The sequence below is a fragment of the Mus caroli genome, unplaced genomic scaffold (genome assembly GCF_978045245.1).
Source record: "Mus caroli unplaced genomic scaffold, Mus_caroli_1 scaffold_11, whole genome shotgun sequence".
Lineage (NCBI taxonomy): Eukaryota > Metazoa > Chordata > Mammalia > Rodentia > Muridae > Mus > Mus caroli.
In genome coordinates, this window is record NW_028227266.1 from 1247409 (window position 1) to 1268145 (window position 20737).

Genomic DNA, 20737 nt, shown 5'->3' on the forward strand with positions numbered 1-20737 from the left:
CTACTATACCTAGCAAAACTCTTTTTTTTTTTTTTTTGACTATTAAGTTGATTTATTCAGTTGTCTTAGGCATCTGCAATGGTGACTTCAACCTCAACTCCCGGCTCAATACTGATGAAAGTAATCTGCTTAACAATCTCAGAAGGACTATGTAAATCAATGAGTCGCTTGTGGATCCTCATCTGGAATCGATCCCAGGTCTTGGAACCTTCACCACAAAGTGTTTTTAAGGTAGTGATTCTCAAAGTCTTGGTAGGCATGCGCACCGGTCCTTTCACTTTCAGATTCTTTTCCTTGGCACCTCTGATCAAGTCCGCACAAACCTTCTCCATTGACTTCACGTTGCGGCTGGTGAGCGTGATTCAAATTCGGTGAATTGCCACTTCACCGAATTTGAATCACCACTTCGGGCTCCACGGGCATCTTTCAGGTATCTTAAAATGCCATGGCTGAGGCACGGCTTCCTGACCGACTTGTTCCTCAGCAGGAGCGAACAGCGGTGAGTAAGGGCAGAGCAGGCTGGCCAAGCTCCACAGCACGCACTGCCAGGGTTCAGAAAGGACCAGCAAAACTCTTAATTACATAGATGGAGAAACCAAGGTAGTCCATGACAAAACCAAAATCACAAAATATCTTTCCATGAATCCAGCCCTTCAAAGTATAATAAAGGGAAAACTCCAACAAAAGGAGGGAAATGATGTCCTAGAAAAAGCAAGAAAGTAATCCTTCAACAAACCTAAAAGAAGATAGCCACAAGAACAGAATCCCAACTCTAACAACAAAAATAACAGGAAGCAATAATTACTTTTCCTTAATATCTCTTAATATCAATGGACTCAATTCCCAAATAAAAAGACACAGACTAACAGACTGGCTACATGAACAAGACCCAACTTTTTGGTGCTTACAGGAAACCCACCGCAGGGAAAAAGACAGACACTACCTCAGGGTAAAAGGCTGGAAAACAGTTTTCCAAGAGAAAGGTCCGAAGAAACAAGCTGGAGTAGCCATTCTAATATCGAATAAAATCAACCTCCAGCCCAAATTTATCAAAAAAGACAAGGAGAGGCACTTCATACTCATAAAAGTTAAAATCTTCCAAAAAGAACTCTCAATTCTGAATATCTTTGCTCCAAATGCAAGGGCATCCGCATTTATTAAATAAACTATAGTAAACCTGAAAGCACACAGTGCACCTCACACAATAATAGTGGGAGACTTTAACACCCCACTCTCATCAATGGACAGATCCTGGAAACAGAAACTAAACAGAGATACATTGAATCTAACAGAAGTTATGAAAGAAATGGATTTAACAGATATCTAAAGAAAATTTTATCCTAAAACAAAAGGATATACTTTCTTCTCTGAACCTCATGGCACCTTCTCCAAAATTGACCATATAATTGGTCACAAAACAGGACTTAACAGATACAAAAATACTGAAATTATCCCATGCATCCTCTCAGATCACCACAGATAAGGCTGATCTTCAATAACAACATAAATAATAGAAAGCCAACACTCATGAGGAAGCTGAAGAACACTCTACTCTATGATACCTTCATCAAGGAAGAAATAAGAAAGAAATTAAAGACTTTTTAGAGTTTAATGAAAATGAAGCCAAAAATTACCCAAAATTATGGGACGCCATGAAAGCATTCCTAAGAGAAAAACACATAGCTCTGAGTGCCTTAAAAAAGAAACTAGAGAGAGTATACATTAGCAGATTGATAGCACACCTAAAAGCTATAGAACAACAGGAAGCAAATTCATGCAAGAGGAGTAGAGGGCAGGAAATAATCAATCTCAGGGCTGAAATCAACCAAGTGGAAACAAGAAGAACTATTCATAGTATCAACCAAACCAGGAGCTGGTTCTTCAAGAAAATCAACAAGATAGATAGACCTTTAGCCAGACTCACTAGAGGGCACAGGGACGGTATCCTAATTAACAAAATCAGAAATGAAAAGCGCGACATAACAACAGAACCTGAGGAAATCCAAAACACCATCAGATCCTACTACAAAAGGCTATTCTCAATAAAACTGGGAAACCTCAATGAAATGGACCGATTTCTAGAGAGATATCAGGTACCAAAGTTAGACCAGAATCAGATTAATGACCTAAACAGTCTCATATTCCCAAAAGAAATAGAAGTAGTCATTAATAGTCTCCCAACCAAAAAAGCCCAGGACCAGATGGGTTTAGTGCAGAATTCTATCAGACCTTCAAAGAGCACCCAATCCCACTTTTCTTCAAACTCTTCCACAAAATAGAAACAGAAGGTATTCTACCCAATTCATTCTATGAAGCAACAATTACCCTGATACCTAAACCACATAAAGACCCAATAGAGAACTTCAGACCAATTTCCCTTATGAATATTGATGCAAAAATACTCAATAAAAGTCTCACTAACCGAATCCAAGAACACATCAAAACAACCATCCCTCATGATCAAGTAGGCTTCATTCCAGGAATGCATTAGATGGTTTAATATCTGGAAATCCATCAATGTAATCCATTATATAAAAAACCTCAAAGACAAAAAAAACACATGATCATCTTGTTAGATGCTGAGAAAGCATTTGACAAAACCCAACATCCATTAATGGTAAAAGTCTTGAAAGATCAGAAATTCAAGGCCCATACCTAAACATAATAAAAGCAATGTACAGTAAACCAGTAGCCAACATGAAAGTAAATGGTGAAAAACTTGAAGCAATCACAGTAAAATCAGGGACTAGACAAGGCTGCCAACTTTCTCTCTACCTATTCAATATAGTACTTGAAGTCTTATCCAGAGCAATTAGACACCAAATGAGGTCAAGGGGATACAAATTGGAGAGGTAGAATTCAAAATATCACTAATTGCAGATGATATGATAGTATATATAAGTGACGCTAAAAATTCCACCAGAGAACTCCTAAACCTGATATCCAGTGAAGTAGCTGGACATAAATTTAACTCAAACAAACTAATGACCTTTCTCTACACAAATGATAAACAGGCTGAGAAAGAAATTAGGGAAACAACATCCTTTACAATAGTCACAAATAATATAAAAAACCTTGGTTTGACTCTAACTAAAAAAATGAAAGTTCTGTATGACAAGAACTTCAAGTCTATGAAGAAAAAAATCAAAGAAGATCTCAGACAATGGAAAGATCTCCCATGTTCATGGATTGGCAGTATCAATATAGTAAAAATGACTATTTTGCTAAAAGCAATCTACAGATTCAATGCAATCCACATCAAAATTCGATCTCAATCCTTCAAAGAATTAGAAAGGGCAATTTGCAAATTCATCTCGAATAACAAAAAACCTAGGATAGCAAAAACTCTTTGCAATGATAGAAGAATCTCTCGTGGAATCATCATGTCAAACCTCAAGCTGTACTGCAGAGCAATTGTGATAAAAACTGCATGGTACTGGTACAGCAATAGACAGGTAGATCAATGGATTAGAATTGAAGACCCATAAATGAAATCACACACCTATGGTCTCTTGATCTTTGACAAGGGAGTTAAAACCATCTAGTGGAAAAAAAGACAGTATTTTCAACAAATGGTGCTGCTACAACTGGTGGTTATCATGTAGAAGAATGCAAATTGATCCATTCCTATCTCCTTGTACTAAGGTCAAGTCTACGTGGATCAAGGAACTCCACATAAATCCAGAGACACTGAAACTTATAGAGGAGAAAGTGTGGAAAAGCCTTGAAGGTATGGGCACAGGCCAAAATTTTTTTAATAGAACAGCAATGGCTTGTGCTGTAAGATCAAGATTCGACAAATGGGACATCATAAAATTGCAAAGCTTCTGTAAGGCAAAAGACACTGTCAATAAGACAAAAGGGCCAGCAACCGATTGGGAAAGGATCTTTACCAATCCTAAATCAGATAGGGTACTAATATCCTATATATATATATATATATATATATATAAAGAATTCAAGAAGGTAAACAAAGAATTCTCACCTGAGGAATACTGAATGGCTGAGAAGCACCTGAAAAAAAATGTTCAGCATCCTTAACCATCAGGGAAATGCAAATCAAAACATCCCTGAGATTCCACCTCACACCAGTCAGAATGGCTAAGATAAAAAATTCAGGTGACAGCAAATGCTGGTGATGATATGGAGAAAGAGGGACACTCCTCTATTGCTGGTGGAATTGTAAGCTTTTACTACAACTCTGGAAATCAGTCTGGCGGTTTCTCAGAAAACTGGATATAGTACTACTGGAGGATCCAGCAATTCCTCTCCTGGGCATATACCCAGAAGATATTGCAACTTATAATAAGGATTCATCCTCAACTATGTTCATAGCCGCCTTATTTATAATATCCAGAAGCTGTAAAGAACCCAGATGTCCCTGAACAGTGAAATGGATACAGAAAATGTGGTACGTTTACACAATGGAGTACTACTCAGCAATTAAAAACAATGTATTCATGAAATTCTTAGGCAAGTGGATGCATCTGGAGAATATCATCCTGAGTGAGGTAACCCAATCAGAAAAGAACACACATGATATGCACTCACTGATAAGTGGATATTAGCCCAGTAACTTAGAATATCCAAGATACAATTTGCAAAACACATAAAACTCAAGAAGAAGGAAGACCAAAGTGTGGATACTTCTCTCCTTCTTAGAATGGGGAACAAAATACCCATTGAAGGAGTTTCAGAGACAAAGTTTGGAGCTTTAATATGGTAGGACCATCCAGAGACTGCTTCACCTGGGGATCCATCCCATATACAACCACCAAACCCAGACAGTATTGCATATGCCAGATTTTGCTGACAAGACTGTGATATAGCTCTCTCTTATGAGGCTATGCCAATGCCTAGCAAATACAGAAGTGGATAGTCACAGTCATCTATTGGATGGAACACAGGGCCTTTAATGAAGGAGCTAGAGAAAGTAGCCAAGAGCTAAAGGGGTCTGCAACCCTATAGGAGGAACATAGATATGAACTAACCATTATCCCTCAGAGCTGTGTCTCTAGTTGCATATGTAGCAGAGGATATCCTAGTTGGCCATCAATGGGAGGAGAGGCCCTTGTTATTGCGAAGATCATATGCCCCAGTACAGGGAAATGCTAGGGCCAGGAAGCAGGAGTGGGTGGGTTGGGACCAGGTTGGGGGGAGGTTATAGGGGGCTTAGGGTATAGCATTTGAAATGTAAATGAAGAAAATATCTAATAAAAAAGAGTGAAAAAAAAAAGAATGTCAAGAGCAAGTGGAAAAATGCCCAAGATAATCAGAAAGAGATCATGAATTGTACGAGTCACACTCTGCATGTCTTGGCCTTAAGTAATTCTTGCATAATGCTCTTCAGTTTCCATCATCAATATTTACAGCAATCATATTGTGTCATTAATAAAAGCCAAAAAATCCTGCCAAACAGTTAAAGCAACTGCAGTTTTTTGAAAGGATCCTGGTTTTACATAATTAAAAACAAATACTTTTCACAAAAACAAACATTGAGTTGAAATGAGTTGACTCTGAAAAGCTTGATTATTGGTAGAGTAGGGTAAGCAAGGATTCACATAGACTTCTTATTCTTCAAGGAGCAATTATTTTATTTTCTCCTATGTTGAAATATGAGTTCAACAGATCTCATTAATTAATCATGAAAGCAATTACAGGCAACAAAAAACAGATGTTTACAGATGTTACATAACATGTTAAGTATCCGATGTTGTGTGCACATGTCAAATTGTGTACTATAAATAATATTAATTTGTACTTGGCTTTTACACAAAGACTAAACCATTCATTTGGCTTGATTTGAAAGTGATGTTTTACTATGTTACTTTGTGTCCTCTGTGAAGCAGGCTTAGCAGTGCTTAATTTTCTTGTGGTGATTCTGGCAAAAGGATTTGCATACAATTACAGGGACAATTTCTGTTCCTAGCTGAGACAAACACAGGCTGATGTAAGCATTCACTGTATAATTAGCCTGGCTTTTGCATCCCTCTGACACTCACTTTCTCCCAAGAAGTCAGCATAAACACATGTCAGGGATTGAAGGTGAATGTTTTTGATTACTAGCTACTAACATTTTTCCTGGTGGTGCAAAAATGATCCCGTAAATACAGCATGGTTTTTGACCAGCATGCCAGTGATGAATGATGGGCTCCCTGATTAGCTCAGTTACTTTCCATCACGAAGGCTTTCTGTTTCAAATCCATAGTTCTCACACTAGTTATTTGAAATGTTTAACAGTCCACTTTTGACTTTTTATGTAACGAACATGATCAAAGCAGGATTTTAAAAGTAATGTCACTTTTGTTTTTCTAAGGATGTTAATAAATTTTGACTTCCTTCCTTATGAGAGCATGAACTTGAAATATTTGGTCTGTCTAAAAGAAGTACTTTATGTGTTTATAATCAGAAGAGGAAACCCACCACTAGAGGTTTGGAAGGATATATATGACTCATCTATGAGTGTATGTGTATGTGTGTTTGTGTGTGTGTGTGTGTGTGTGTGTATGTGTGTGTGTGTGTGTGTGTGTGTGTGAGCGCATGTGCACAAGAAGAAGGAAGAAGTTGTTAATACCAATTCTGTTCAAACTTCTCAGAGTTAATAACAACATTCTTCATATTATCTCACAATATAGAAAAAGGAGGATAATTGCCCAATTCTTTTTACAATGCCATAGTTAACCTCACACCTAAACAACATGAAGACCCAAAAGAACTAGAACTACAGAACAATTTTTTTTTTAATGAACATAGATGCAAGAATCCTTAGTAGCATATTTGCAAACCGAATCAAAGAAAACACCAAAAACATGATTTACCATGAGGTGCAGGGATATGAAAAACAATAAATTTAATTCACCATATACACAAACTGAAAGAGAAAACTCACAGGTTATCTTATTAAATGCAGAAAAGGCCTTGGACAAACATCTAGCACTCCTTAATAATAAAATAGATATTATAGACACAAAGTGCATAACCAACATTACAAAGGCAGTTAATAACAAGCCCTTAACCAAGAACAATTTAAATAGAAACAAACTCAAAATAATTGCACTAAAATCAAGAGTAAGAAAAGGTTGCTCACTTTCTCCATCCCTCTTCAATATAGTACTTGAAGTCTTAAGTAAAGTGGTGGTTTTCAACTTGACTAATGCTGCAACAATTTAATACAATTCAAAATAATTATTGTTACTACTTCATAACTGCAACTTTGCTACTGTTGTAAATTATAGTGTAAATACTTCTGGAGATAGAGGTCTGCCAAAGGATTTGTGACCCATATGTTGAGAACTGCTCAGCTTAAGTGATAAGACAATGAAAGGAGATCCAGAGGATATAAATTGGAATGGAAGAAGTCAAAGTATCTTTATTTTCAGACAATACAATAGTATACATAAGTTACCCTAAAAAATTCCATCAGGAATCTTTTATACCTGATTAATACTTTCAGCAACATAGTAGGATACAAAATGAACTTTGAAATAGAAGTAGCCTTTCTATATAAAATTGACAATGAAATGATAAAGAAATCAGAGAAACAGCATCTTTTACAATAGCCTTAAAATTTACAATATCTTGGGAGTAATTCTATCCAAATAAGTGAACTTAATGATAAAAACATTGAGACACTGAAAAAAAGAAATTGAATAAAATATCAGAAGATGGAAAGATCTCCTATGTTCACGGATTGGTAGGGTTACTATAGTAAAAATCACCATTCTACCAAAAGCAATTTACAGATTTAATGGAATCCTCATCAAAACTCCAATATAATTCTTCACGGATCATGAACAGAAAATTTTCAGCTTCACATGGAAGCACAAAAAAAAAAAAAAAAAAGAAAAACAGAAACAAACATTCCTCCCCACAAAACAAAGCAAAAACAAAATCAGAACAAGCATAAACAAAAAAGCTCAGAAGAGCTAAAACAATCCTGTGGGATATGTCACAATCCCTGATTTCAACTACAGAGAAACAAAAGCATCTTGGTATTTGTAAGAAAACAGACATATTGACCAGCAGAATCTAATTGAAGATTCATACAGAAATCTACAGACTTACAGACATCTTATTTTTGATGAAGCCAGAAATATACATTGTAAAAAAAGAAAACATCTTCAGCACATGGTGTTGGTCAAATTGGATACCTGTTTCTAGCATGATGAAAATAGATCCATACTTATCACTTGCACAAATCTTGCACTGAGTATCTCAACATAAACCAGATTCATAGAACCTGATAGAAAAGAAAGTAGTAAATAGTCCTACAAAGTAGGGACTAGCCTTGAACTCACAAGACTTTTTGAACAGAGCACCATTAGTACCGGCATCAAGATCAACAAATAATAAATGAAAACCTATGAAACTGAAGAGATTTGGTTTGTGAAAATATAAAATATATCATTATTCTGATAAATTGGTAGTCTACAGAATGGGAAAAAAATTTACTAACTTCACATATGATAGACAGCTAAGATCCAAAACATGTAAAGAACTGAAAAGACTAGATATCAAGAAAACAGACAAACCAAATTTAAAATGGGGTACATAAAGAAACAGAACATTCTTAATAAAGAAAACCCATATGGCTAAGAAACACTTAAAGAAGTATTCAACAATCTGGAGAAGCAAACAGCTCTTAAGGGTTGGTTAAATGCATACCTAGCAGTAGACAGTCAACAGAAAAGGAACTCAGTAACATCCGTAAAGGTTCCTTTTCTCGTAAGATTATATTAGGGATTATTTATTTTTAATTTTAACATATGTGTGTGTGTGTATCCTATAAATCTTTACATATATACATTTATTTTATATTATTTTTTTGATTTAAAGATTATCTCTCCTTTTAAAAATTTTATTAGCTATTTTCTCCCATTCTCCTCTCCCTGCTCACCAACCCACCCACTCCCGCTTCTCTGTCCTGGCATTCCTATACCGTGGGGCATAGAGCCTTCACAGAACCAAGAGCCTCTCCTCCCATTGATGTCCAACAAAGCCATCCTCTGTTACATATGCTGCCGAAGCCCTGGGTCCCTCCACATGTACTCTTTGGTTGGTGATTTAGTCCTTGGGAGCTCCAGGAGTGCTGGTTGGATCATATTGTTGTTCCTCCTATATGGGGTTGTAAACCCCTTCAGCTCCTTGGGTCTTTTCTCTAGCTCCTCCATTGGGGACCCTGTGCTCAGACAATGTTGGCTGAGAGCATTCACCTCTGTATTTGTCAGGCACTGGCAAAGCCTCTCAGGAGACAGCTATATCAGGCTACTAACAGCAAGCACTTGTTGGATCCATAATAGTGTCTGGATTTGTTTACTGTATATGGGAGGGATCCCCAGTTGGGGCAGTGTCTGGATGGCCTTTCCTTCAGTTTCTGCACCAGTTTGTCTCTGAATCTCCTCCAATGGGTGTTTGTTCCCCCTTCTAAGAAGGACTGAAGCATCCACACTTTGTTGTTCTTTCTTCTTGAGCTTCATGTGTTCTGTGAGTTGTATATTGCCTATTTCGAGCTTCTGGGCTAATATCTGCTTATAAGTGAGCGCATACTATGTGTGTTCTTTTGTAATTGGGTTACCTCACTCAGGATGATATTTTCTAGTTCCATCCATTTGCCTAAGAATTTCATGAATTCATTGTTTTTAATAGCTGAGTAGTACTCCATTATGTAAATGTACCATATTTTCTGTATTCATTCCTCTGTTGAGGGACATCTGGGATCTTTCCAGCTTTTACTACTACTTTTTACCTTTTTTTCTCTCTTTCTCTCTCTCTCTTTTTTATTATGGATTTTCCTCAATTACATGTCCAATGCTATCCCAAAAGTCCCCCATACCCTCCCCCCCACTCCCCTACCCACCCATTCCCATTTTTTGGCCCTGGCGTTCCCCTGTACTGGGGCATATAAAGTTTGCATGTCCAATGGGCCTCTCTTTCCAGTGATGGCCGACTAGGCCATCTTTTGATACATATGCAGCTAGAGTCAAGAGCTCCGGGGTACTGGTTAGTTCATAATGTTGTTGCACCTACAGGGTTGAAGATCTCTTTAGCTCCTTGGATACTTTCTCTAGCTCCTCCATTGGGGGCCCTGTGATCCATCCAATAGCTGACAGTGAGCATCCACTTCTGTGTTTGCTAGGCCCTGGCCTAGTTTCACAAGGGACAGCTATATCAGGGTCCTTTCAGCAAGCTCTTGCTAGTGTATGCAATGGTGTCATCGTTTGGAGGCTGATTATGGGATGGATCCCTGGATATGGCAGTCTCAAGAAGCCTGTTTGTGTTTCTAATGAGAAACAAAAATGGGGTTTATCCAGATGAGAGGGGAAATAAGAGAAACTGGAAAGAGGAGAAGGAGAAATCATAACCAGAATATAGTATATGCATATATATCTTTTTCAGTAAAAGACTACGTAATACACTAACCTGCTTGAGCAAGTCCTTCCTCACTGTGATTAAAGGTTAATCTATGCCCTATGAGGTTTAAAATAACTGTGAGGTTTGCTATCTCTTTCTATAAAGGAAGAATTTGGGCAAGAATATAGATAGATCTAAACACTCAATCAAATACTTTTGACTAACCTTGACCTAATTCTAGATTTAATGTTTTATGCTTTGCAGAAAGAAGACCTTTAGTAGTTTCAGAGTGAATTGTTAACCAAACTGTATCAGGGTGCAGTATCTGAGGGATATTCTAAATTATGAACTTCTTCCTTACTGTAATCTTTGCAGTGTTGTAACACTGGGACCACATCTGCCTGAGGCTGTTAGAGAGAAGTTCAAGGTTAAAGACAAAACTTCTCTGCACACTTGGAATGAGAGCAGTGGGCATCTTTCCAGTGGGAAGAGGAGAATCCACAGCATCTCTTAGAAATAGCTACAGTACCTAGGAGTTCTTTGTGGTATCCTTAATAGAGGGAATAAAATTAACCCAAACAGAATAGAATCATGTTTTCATTTCCTTATAATTTATATCACAAAGGAATATGAAAGGGCAGGTTCTAGAGTGAGACAGAATGAATCTCTACCAAGAGTGAAATAGTCTTGGACAAGAACTTAACTTCTCTCTTGTTAGTATCTGTTATATAAAATCAAGTAAATAAAGCCCACACTATGCCCACAATGTAAAATTTGATTTAGATTAAGCAGGTCATTGAAAATATTTAGAAGATACTATTGCTGTTGTTATTGTTTCTATGATCATTAGATTTGATCAAATGGTGATATTAAAGAGCTACATTTTTTTCTAACCCTTGTCATTGGGTTTATGAGATTGATACATTAGGTAGATACAAAACCTCTCTTCAGATACTCTACTGCAGCAGCTACAGGGGATTTTTTCCCCCAATAGTTCATAGGCTCAGCTGTAATGCCCATTTCTTAGTGTTTTTCAAATCTAAATATTTCTTCATTGTGATTTGAAGGTTTAGAGTTATAATCAAACAATAATAAATATGAATGTTTGGATTGATTAAATGGTAAAAATTCTCATTTTGCTTACAGGTAACAAGGCAATAACAATTGTCTTTCTTGCAATATTTGATAAAAATTTTCTACCTTGTCAGCTCATCATCTAGTTTTTAAAAATATATAGATGAGAATTTATGATAAAATATCATTGCTCTAGAATTTTGTTCAGTATGCTCTAGAACTGCCTACAAGCTGCATCAATTGCTGCTACAGAAATGTGTCCCTTTCTGTTGTTTGCTTGTTTTTACAATAAAGCCTATACACAGATGGTTTATTGGATGGTACCAGCCATGCTTTACCTGCAGAACTGAGTTAAGATGTAATGTGTTACCTCCGACTTTAATTCAAGATCTTAGTATCAAGTAACATTGATTAGGCAGAATCTCTGTTCGCTCTAAACTTCCTTAAGGGAAATTTTCTTACTTTAAATAAGGTCTCACATTTAACTATCCTTAGGAGGGCACCATTAGGCTGATCTTTCTCAGAGAACTGGGGCAATTGACATTTGTAGTGACAAGAGTGACACGATCAATATTTTTCAATTTCTACCACTTAGTGATTACCAGTTAGTCAGAGTATATATCAACTTTCATGATAATAGTTGTCTTAGCCTTTTCATTTGCAAGTTAGTTTTTCATACTTTCTCTAAAATTGGCTGCTATTTCTTTTAAAATAATATACATATGTGTGCATATATGATAGTAATATGTCTACAGTAAATGCACGTGTTTGCTATGCACATGTAACCTATACATATGTATTATGCAACATACAATATATTTTCAGTTATTGCATTTGAATGTCATCCCTGACCTATTGGGAGATTTCAGACATGAATATATATTTAAATTCTTTCCAACATTTTTAGTGAATGCATATTTCTTTTGTTTTTCAGATCAGCTACTATAATTATCACAGTAATTTGCAGTAGAAATTAGACATCTAAATAACTTGAAAATTGAACTTGTCTTCCAAAACAAATTCATTTTTTTGTTTTAAAAGGTTAAAATTACTAACAAAAATAGTATTCAAAGAATTAATATGTATGGATTTTTCTGTAAGTCTACGTCCTATTGGTTTTATAGGTAAGAAGATGGAGAATTTATGCTTTGAAAAATAACATTCGTTTGACATTGTACTTTTCCCAAAAGCAAATATATAAGAAATTTGTGGTATTTACTAAAATGTTAATGAACACTGAGCTAAGGGTTTTCTATGGTCTTTTTTTTCTTTGCTTGAAATGACTCCATGACAAAAGTATGCTTATCTACATGAATCTCTCCTCATATCTAAGGATGTAATAACCACTCAGACAGTAATGATAAATGATTTCCCAGGTTCAGTCATGATGGCAAAGGTATTTTGTTTCTGGTGGTCCGAATAATTTTGTATCATGGTGTGTGGAAAAATCCCAGTCAGCCAAAGCAAATGATAGTGCAGGAATTAAGCACTGGCCACCCAAGATGAAGCTTTGGTTCACAGTCACACTCTGTTTCCAGATGAATGAGTGAGACAGTCACAGAGGTCATCAGTCTCAATGATTTGTCTGAAATATCTCAAGGAAACTTTGAGTGAAAATTACCTTGGCCCTACAGCAGCCAGAGGAGGCTCAAGTCCCAGGTACTCTAACACACCCAGAATCTCAGGATCACAGAGACAGCTGGACTTGGAAGAGTTCTGACACAACCAGAACCACAAGAGGAATAGGCTCCAGTCAGAGACAGCAAAGGCAGATAGCACTAGAGATATTCAGAAGGTGGGAGGCAAGCAAAAGAACATAAGCAACAGAAGCAAAGGTTACTTGGCATCATCAGAACCCAATTTACCCAACCATCCCAAGTCCTGGATACACGATGACACCACAAAAGTAAGACTTAGATCTAAAAATCACGTCTTGTGTTGATGATAGAGTACTTTAAGAAGGACATAAATAACTCCCTTAAAGAAATACAGGAGAGCACAGGTAAACAGGTAGAAGCCCTTATAGAGGAAACACAAGAATCCCTTAAAGAATTACAGGAAAACACAATCAAACAGGCAAACAAAACAATCCAATATCTAAAAATGGAAATAAAAACAATAAAGAAATCACAAAGGAAGACAAACCTAGAGTGAGAAAATCCAGGAAAAAGATCAGAAGTCATAGATGCAAGCATTACCAACAGAATACAAGAGATAGAAGAAAGAATCTTGGGGGCAGAGGATACCATAGAAAACATTGATACAACAGTCAGAGAAAATGTAAAATGCAAAAAGCTCCTAACCCCAAACATCCAGGAAATCCAGGACACAATGAGAAGACCAAACCTAAGGTCTTCTCATTAATAGGTATGAAAGAAAGTGAAAATTCCCAACTTAAAGGGCCAGTAAATACCTTCAACAAAATTATAGAAGAAAACTTCCCTAACCTAAAGAAAGAAATGTCCATGAACATACAAGAAACCTACAGAACTCCAAATAGACTGGACCACAAAAGAAATTCCTCACATCACATAATAATCAAAATACCAAATGCATTGAACAAAGAAAGAATATTAAAAGCAGTAAGGGAAAAAGGTCAAGTAATATATAAATGCAGACCTATCAGAACTATACTAGACTTCTCACCAGAGACTATGAAAGCTAGAAGATTCTGGGTGGATGTCATACAGACTCTAAGAGAACATAAATGCTAGCCCAGACTACTATATCCAGAAAAAAAAATCTCAATTACCATAGACAGAGAAACCAAGATATTCCATGACAAAACCAAATTTACACAATATCTTTCCATGAATCCAGCCCTACAAAGGATATAGATGGAACACACCAAGACAAGGAGGGAAAAGACATCCTAGAAAAGCAAGAAAGGAATCTTTCAACAAACCTAAAAAAGATAGCCACATAAACATAATTTCACCTCTAACAACAAAAGTAACAGAAATTAGCAATCACTTTTCCTTAATATCTCTTAACGTTGTGGACTCAATTCTCCAATAAAAAGACATAGACTAAGAAACTGGTTACATAAACAGGACCCAACATTTTGCTGCATACCAGAAACGCACCTCAGTGACAAAGACAGACACTACCTCAGAGTGAAAGGCTGGAAAACAAATTTCCAAGCAAATGGCCCCAAGAAACAAGCTGGAGCCACCATTCTAATATCGAATAAAATCGACTTCCAACCAAAAGTTATCCAAAAGGATAAGGAAGGACACTTCATACTGGTCAAAGGAAAAATGTACCAAGACAAACTCTCAATTCTGAACATCTATACTCCAAATGCAAGGGCAGCCACATTCATAAAAGAAACTTTAATAAATCTCAGAGCACACATCACACAACACACAGTAATAGTGGGAGATTACAATACCCCAATCTCAGATTTGGAAAAACCATGAAAACAGAACTAAACACAGACACACTGAAACTAACAGAAGTTATGAACCAAATTGATCTAACAGATATTTATAGAATATTTCATCCTAAAGCAAAAGAATATACCGTCTTCTCAGCAACTCATGGTACCTTCTTCAAAATTTACCATATAATTGGTCACAAAACAGGCCTCAATAGATATAAGAAGATGGAAGTAATACCATGCAACCTATAAGATCACCACAGACTAAGGCTGGTCTTAAATTTCAACAAAACCAGCAAAAAGTCCACATACACAAGCAAGCTGAACAACACTCTACTTAATGATAACTTGGTCAAGGAAGAAATAAAGAAAGAGAAGACTTTTTAGAATTTAATGAAAATGAAGAAACATCATACCAAAACTTATGGGACACAATGAAAGCAGTGGTAAGATGAAACTCATAGTTCTAAGTGCCTCTAAAAAGAAACTGGAGAGAGCTTACATTAGTATCTTGACAGCACACCTGAAAGTTCTAGAACAAAAAGAAGCAAATACACCCAAGAGCAGTAGATGTCAGGAAATAGTCAAACTCGGGGCTGAATTCAAACAAGTAGAAACAAGGAATTATACAAAGAATTAACCAAACCAGGAGCTGGTTATTTGAGAAAATCAACTAGATGGATAAACCCTTAGCCAGAAAAACCAGAGGGCACAGAGACAGTCTCCAAATTAACAAAACCAGAAATGAAAAGGGAGACCTGACAACAAAAATGGAGGAAATCCAAAGAACCATCAGATGCTTCTACAAAAGCCTGTACTCAAAAAACAAAACAAAACAAAGCTGGAAAATCTGGATGAAATGGACAATTTTCTAAACAGATACCAGGTACCAAAGTTAAATCAGGATCAGATAAATGATCCAAACAGTCCCATATCCCCTAAAGAAATAGAAACATTCATTAATAGTCTCCCCACCCCCATACAAAAAAAAAAAAAAAAAAGAAGCAGAAAACCAGATTAGTTTAGTGCAGAGTTCTATCAGACCTTCAAAGAAGAACTAATACTAATACTCCTCAAACTATCTCACAAAATAGAAGTAGAAAGAACTCTACCCAACTCATTCTGTGAAGCCACAATTACTATGATACCTAAACCACACAAAGACCCAACAAAGAAAGAGAAATTCAGACTAATTTCCCTTATGCATTTCAATGCAAAAATACTCAATAAAATTCTAGGAAGGGGAATCCAAGAACACATCCAAACTATCATCCATCATCATCAAATCCAGGAATGTAGGAATGGTTCATTATACGAAAATCCATCAGAGTAATGCACTAGGTAAACAAACTCAAATGTTTTATGTTTACTCATATGTGTTTATAAACATATGAACATTTCATTAGATGCTGAGAAAGCACTTGAAAAAATCCATACTTAAATATAGTAAAAGCAATATACAGCAAACCAGTAGCCAACATCAAACTAGATGGCGAGAAACTTGAAGCAATCCCACTAAAATCAGGGACTAGACTGGCTGCCCACTCTCTCCTTATCTATTCAATATAGGACTCAAAGTCCTAGCCAGAGGAATTAGACAACAATAAGAGGTCAAAGGAATACAAATTGGAAAGGAAGAAGTCCAAATATCACTATTTGCAGATAATATCATAATATTCTTAAGTGACCCCAAATATTCCACCAGAGAACTCCTACAACTGATAATCAACTTCAGCAAAGTTGGTGTATATAAAATCAACTCAAACAAATGAGTGGCCTTTCTATACTCAAAGGATAAACAGGCTAAGGAAGAAATTAGGGAAACAACACTCTTAACAATAGTCACAATCAACATAAAATGCCTTGGTGTGATTCTAACCAAGCAAGTGAAAGATTTGTATGACAAGAATTTCAAGTCTTTGAAGAAAGAAATCGAAGATATCTCAGAAGTTGGAAACATCTCCCAGGCTCATGGATTGGCAGGATTAATCTAGTAAAAATGGCTATCTTGCTGAAAGTAATATGCAGATTCATAGCAATCCCCATCAAAATTCCAAAGCAATTCTTCATAGAGTTAGAAAGAGCAATTTGCAAATTCATCTGGAATAACAAAAATTCTAGTATAGTGAAAACAACTCTCAACAATGAAAGAACTTCTGGGGGAAATACCATCTCTGACCTCAAGCTATATTACAGAGCAACCATGATAAAAACTGCATGGTATTTGTACAACAGCTGGCAGGTAGATCAATGGAATAGAATTGAAGACCCAGAAATGAACCCACGCACCTATGTTCACTTGATCTAAACTAAAACAATCCAGTGGAAAAAAAAAGACAGCATAATCAACAAATGGTGCTGGTCCAACTGGCAGCTAGCATGTAGAAGAATGTAAATCCATCTTATCTCCTTGTACAAAGTTCAAGTCCAAGTGGATCAAGGATCTCCACATAAATCCGGATACACTGAAACTAACAGAAAAGAGAGTGGGGAAGATTCTCGAGGACATGAGCACAGGGGACATTTTCCTTACCAGAACACCAACAGCTTATGCTCTAAAATCAAGAATTGATGAATGGGACCTCACTAAATTGCAAAGCTTCTGTAAGGAAAAGGACACTGTCAATAGGACAAAATGGCAACCAACCGATTGGGAAAAGATATTTACCAACCCTACATCAATAAAGAGCTAATATCCAATATATTCAAAGAGCTCAAGAAGTTAGGCTCCAGAGAATCAAACAACCCTATTAAAATGGGGTAAAGAGATAAATAAAAATTCTCAACTGAGGAATACCTAATGGCTGAGAAGCAACTCAAGAAATGTTCAACATTCTTAGTCAACAGGGAAATCAAAACAAAGCAAAACAACTTGGAGATCCCACCTCACACCGGTCAGAATGGTTATGATCAAAATCTCAGGTGACAGCAGATGCTGGAAAGGATGTGAAGAAAGAGGAACATTCTTCCACTGATGGTGGAATTGCAAGCTTGTACAACCACTCTGGAAATCAGTCTTGTGGTTACTCAGAAATTTGGACACAGTACTAAGAACCCAGCAATACTATTCCAGGGCATATACCCAGAAGATACTCCAACTCCTTATTAGAGAAAATTTGGTACATTTACACAATGGGGTACTACTCAGCTATTAAAAGCAATGAGTTTGTGAAATTCTTAGGCAAATGGATGGAACTAGTGAGGTAACCCTGAGTGAGGTAACCCAATCACAAAAGTACACACATGGTATGCACTCACTGATAAGTGGATATTAGTCTAGAAGCTCAGAATACCCAAAATACAATTCACAGACCACATGAAGCTCAAGAAAAAGGAAGAACAAAGTGTGGATACTTCAGTCCTTCTTAGAAGGGGGAACAAAACACCCCTTGGGGGAGATACAGAGACAAACTGTGGTGCAGAAACGTAAGGAAAAGCCATCCAGAGACTTCCCCACCTGGGGATCTATCCCAGATACTGTCACTAAACCCAACACTACTATGGATGCCAACAAGTGCTTGCAGACAGTTGCTGATATAGCTTTCTCTTCAGAGGCTTTACCATTGTCTGACAAATACAAAGGTGGATACTCTCAAACTTTGGACTGAGCATAGGGTCTCCAATGGAGGAGCTTGAGAAAGGACCCAAGGAGCTGAAGAGGTGTGCAGCCCCATAGAAAGAACAACAATATGATCCAGTGAGTACTCCCAGAGCTCACAGGGACTAAATCACCAACCAAAGAGTACACAGGGAGGGAGCCATGGCTCCAGCTGCATATGTAGTAGAAGATAGCCTTGTAGGTCATCAGAGGGAGGAGAGGCCCTTGGTCCTGTGAAGGCTCTATGACTCAGTATGGGAGTGGGTGGGTTGGTGAGTGGGGGAGTAGGGAGGGGAAACTTGGGAAAGGGATAACATTTGAAATGTAAATAATGAAAATATCTAATAAAAATATGTATGAGTGTAAAAAAAATCACCTTGCTTAGTGAGCTTAGTCACCATTTCTCTTTTTAAATGGTAGATAAACAAAATAATTTCATAGAAATATTTTGCTTTTAGGAACTTTGTAGATGCCTATTATCTTCATATATTTTCTTAAGGATAAATCTTAGAAGTGTACAGAGACCTGTTGGAATACTGTCTACCTATAGAGTTGTACGAATAGAATTCTGAGTGCTTCTGAGAATACTCCAAGAAAACAAGAGTGTAAATTGTCTGAGGCTGTGAATAAAGTTGGCTATTGTATGAGACTTTAGTCTGACTTACAGATTGTCTCCTTTATCCCACATCCCTCCACCTCTAGAGAGGAGACAAAGACCCACAGTTTACTTGGAATGTTAAGTTATGTTAAAAGCTGCTACTGGATAGCTTGCTCCTAATGCAGAAGCTCTGGTTTCACAACTGTTCTTCAATTTACAATTTTCTTTATTCCTCGCAGGGGCATTTAGAATTTGAACCATACATTTGTAAAATGCACCTTTCACTAACAATCATAATTTACTAGTCTTAAATACTCCATTTGAAGGGGTTCTCAGAACATAATGAGTTCAGGGAATAATAGAAAAGCCAACCATTTGTATGTTTAATAGTAGACAATTGTCCACAGAATAATCTATATATAATCTTTACAAGCATGACTGCAGATGATGTGTTTCTCAAATTCAATTGTTCTGGATAGGAATCTGAAAAGGATGTTTTATATCTTTAATTAAATGTTTAGTGCGGTGATATCTAATGTTTTTATTTGAATGAGGTGATTGTGAAGTTTATTATAGAGAGAGTTTTAGAAGGAAAAAGAGCACTGTTGATTAAGCCAGCAGATCAGGCATAAACATAGACACTGTAGGCAAAGTGGACATAAGAGCAAGGAAGAAGAAAGGAGAAACACTGTCTTAAAGCATTTTATAAACTTCAAATTCCTACTTGGTTGTAATAAAAAATAGTAAAAAAAAATTATTCCTAGGCAAATGGTTGGGCCTGGAGGGCATCATCCTGAGTGAGGTAACACAATCACAAAAGAACTCAAATGATATGTACTCACTGATAAGTGAATATTATCCCAGAAACTTAGTATACCCGAGATATAAGATACAATTTGCAAAACACATGAAACTGAAGAAGAACGAAGACCAAAGTGTGGACACTTTGCCCCTTCTTAGAATTGGAAACAATCACCCATGGAAGGAGTTACAGAGACAAAGTTTGGAGCTGAGACAAAAGGATGGACCATCTAGAGACTGCCATATCCAGGAATCCATCCCATAATTAGCCTCCAAATGATGACACCATTGCATACACTAGCAAGATTTTGCTGAAAGGACCCAAATATAGCTGTCTCTTGTGAGACTAGGCCGGGGCCTAGCAAACACAGAAGTGGATGCTCACAGTCAGCTATTGGATGGATCACAGGGCCCCCAATGGAGGAGCTAGAAAAAGTATCCAAGGAGCTAAAGAGATCTGCAACCCTGTAGGTGCAACAACATTATGAACTAACCAGTACCCGGGAACTCTTGACTCTAGCTGCAAATGTATCAAAAGATGGCCTAGTCGGCCATCAGTGGAAAGAGAGGCCCATTGGACATGCAAACTTTATATGCCCCAGTACAGGGGAACGCCAGGGCCAAAAAATGGGAATGGGTGGGTAGGGGAGTTGGGGGGAGGGTATGGGGGACTTTTGGGATAGCATTGGAAATGTAACTGAGGAAAATACGTAATAAAAAATATTTATAAAAAAAAGATACGAGTAATGAAAGAGGGCAGAGCTATTATCCCTGAATTTCCTTTATGTTTTTTCAGTCTTCCCTGTCTAGATGTCCATAACTATGCAGGCAAGGGTGATTCTATTGGTACATTTATTTGTGACTCAGAAACTTAAAACACACTAAAAAATGTTCTTAGAGCTAAAGGTCAGCAAACAGTACCTAGTCTTTCAGA

At 37.0% G+C, this 20737-nt stretch overlaps 1 protein-coding gene and 1 pseudogene across 6 annotated transcripts in view; both read right to left on the reverse strand.

Moving 5' to 3' along the window:
• The window catches only part of Gria4 (glutamate ionotropic receptor AMPA type subunit 4), a 392371-nt gene that overhangs the window by 130741 nt on the left and 240893 nt on the right, over positions 1–20737 (reverse strand). The window lies entirely within an intron of this gene.
• On the reverse strand, positions 56–447 carry LOC110302260 (small ribosomal subunit protein uS10 pseudogene; annotated as a pseudogene).